Source organism: Plecotus auritus (genome assembly GCF_963455305.1).
Source record: "Plecotus auritus genome assembly, chromosome: 15".
Classification (NCBI taxonomy): Eukaryota; Metazoa; Chordata; class Mammalia; order Chiroptera; family Vespertilionidae; genus Plecotus; species Plecotus auritus.
In genome coordinates this window covers 462,501-465,585 of record NC_137781.1, presented here as the reverse complement: position 1 = coordinate 465,585, position 3,085 = coordinate 462,501, and positions in this window count along the sequence as shown.

Here is a 3,085-nt window from a genome sequence, read left to right as displayed (position 1 = left end):
GGGGAGGAGACCCCCACTCCGGGGAGCAGACGGGCTCCGGGGAGCAGACGGGGCTCCGGGGAGCAGACGGGCTCCGGGGAGCAGACCCCCACTCCGGGGAGCAGACGGGGCTCCGGGGAGCAGACGGGGCTCTGGGGAGCAGACGGGCTCCGGGGAGGAGACCCCCACTCCGGGGAGCAGACGGGGCTCCCGGTCGGTGCTGCTGTCGGACAAGGACCGCTGCCCCCCGCGGGCTCCAAGGCCTGGAACCGAGACGCAGGGCCTCGCTGGGTACCACCGGGGTCCCTGCCTCCTCCCACGGGCCCCCCTGCTCCTCCGAGGCCCCCCAGGGCCAGCGGGTGGCCTTGGGGGAGACCCCTCCTCAGCTCCCACTGGGTTTCCTGGCCTGGGTGGCCCTCTTGGTTTGGCGGATTCAGCCAAGAAGATCCTTCCGCCCGGCCGGTGTGGCTCAGTGGTTGAGCTCCGACCTAGGAACCAGGAGGTCAGGGTCCGATTCCGGTCAGGGCACAGGCCCGGGTGGCGGGATCCATCCCCCGTGGGGGGCGTGCAGGAGGCGGCCGATCCGTGATTCTCTCTCATCATGGATGTTTCTCTCTCTCTCTCCCTCTCCCTTCCTCTCTGAGATCAATAGAAATATATTTAAAAAAAAAAAAATCCTTGCCCTGGCCAGTTTGGCTCAGTGGATACAGCATCTGCCTGCGGACTTCTCTCTCTCTCTCTCTCTCTCTCTCTCTCTCTCTCTCTCTCTCTCATAAGGACACCAGTGATACTGGATTGGGGCCCACCCGAATGATGTCATTTTAACCTGATGACCTCCATGAAGACCCTGTGTCCGCTGAAATCCTGGAGGTTAGGAATACGACACTTTTTTTATTTTGTTTTGTTCTTTTAATAACATTTTTATTGATTTCAGAGAGGAAGGGAGAGGGAGAGAGAGAAACATCCGTGAGGAGAGAGAATCATGGATCGGCTGCCCCCTGCACACCCCCCACTGGGGATCGAGCCCACCACCCAGGTGTGTGCCCTGACCGGGAATCGAACCCTGACCGGGAATCGAACCCTGACCTCCTGGTTCCTAGGTGGACGCTCAACCACGGAGTCAGCCGGCCGGGCTGCCACATGTTTTTTAAAGGGACACAGTTCAACCCATCACACTCCCTGCAGTGGCGTGAGCAGACTGTGGGCCAGAAGGTTCCTGCTCTTCGTCTCTGCCCATCCGGGTCTCTCCACCGCCCCCCCCCCCCCCCAGCACCCAGGGATCAAGGATCGAGGAAGAAGCCCTAGCCGGCCTGGTTCAGCCTCAGAACTGAAGGGTCCCAGGTTTGATTCCAGGCAAGAGCATATATACAGAGTGGCCAGATAATGATCTCTGAACTCATAATAATCTGGCCACTCAGTGTCTATCCTATAGAATAAAAGGCTAATATGCACATTGTCCCCTCGACCAGGAGTTCGACCAGCAGGCAGGCCAGCCAACCGCCCATGTCCCCTCCCCCTGGCCAGGCTGGCCGGACCCCACCCATGCACGAATTCATGCACTGGGCCTCTAATATATATATATATATATATATATATATATATATATATATATATATATACACACACACACACACACACACACACACACACACACACACTGAGTAGCCAGATGATTATGCGTCAGCCTGTGGACTCTAGGGTCACGGGTTCGATTCCAGTCAAGGGCACATGCCCAGGTTGTGGGCTCGATCCCCAGTAGGGGGCGTGCAGGAGGCAGCCAATCCATGATTCGCTCTCATCATGGATGTTTCTATCTCTCTCTTCCTCTCCCTTCCTCTCTCTGAAATCAGTAAAAATATATTTTAAGAAAATAAAATAAAATCAATGGGAAAATATCCTCCATGAGGATTAACAAAACAAAAACAAAAAAATGAAGGAGGAAATGACTGGGGAAATGTTGCTTTGCCTGCCTTGAAAACGTGGAATTTCTCTCCCACGGAAGCTGCCAGGTTCCAGTCCTCACACAGCGTTCCTGGCCCGCGTCCCTCGCCCCCTCCTATCGCGTCCCCCCTTCTCTCTCTCTCTTTTTTTTTTTTAATATATTTTATTGATTTTTTTACAGAGAGGAAGGGAGAGGGATAGAGAGTTAGAAACATCGATGAGAGAGAAACATCGATCAGCTGCCTCCTGCACACCTCCTACTGGGGATGTGCCCGCAACCAAGGTACATGCCCTTGACAGGAATCGAACCTGGGACCCTTCAGTCCGCAGGCCGACGCTCTATCCACTGAGCCAAACCGGTTTCGGCCCCTTCTCTCTTTTTAAAAAATATTTTTTTTATTGATTTCAGAGAGGAAGGGAGAGGGAGAGATAGAAACATCCATGAGAAGAGAGAGTCATGGATCGGCTGCCTCCTGCACGCCCCCTGCTGGGAATGGAGCCCGCAATCCGGGCAGGTGCCCTTGACGGGAATTGAACCCGGGACCCTTCAGTCTGCAGGCCGACGCTCTACCCACTGAGCAACACCGTCTAGGGCTTGCCCTTTCCTTCTAATGTCTGCTTTCTTTCTTTGTTTTTCCCCCTCACCTGAGGGTATTTTTCCCATAGCTTTTCAGAGAGAGTGGAAGGGAGGGAGAGAGAAACATCGATGTGAGAGAGACTCAGGGAGAGGCTGCCTCCAGCACGCACCGCGACAGGGGCCAGGGAGCAAACCCACAACCCAAACCTCTGCCCTGGACCGGGAATCAAACCCCAGACCCATGGGTGCGTGGCTGACGCTCTAACCACTGAGCCACCGGCCAGGCCATGTCTGCTTCCTTCCTCCTCCTTCCCCTTCCTGCCACACACCCCACGCCCTGCCGCAACCTGGTGGCCAGCACACCAAGCTCATGCCTGAGGCCTCCACATGCACACACAGACACACACAACGACACACACACCTAAACACACAACCATGCACACACAACCACACGCATGCACTCACATGCACATATGCACAACCACACATGTAGGCATACACACAACTACATATATGCACACACAAATAGTCACACACACATGCACAACCACACACAAACATGCACACACAACCACACACATGCACACA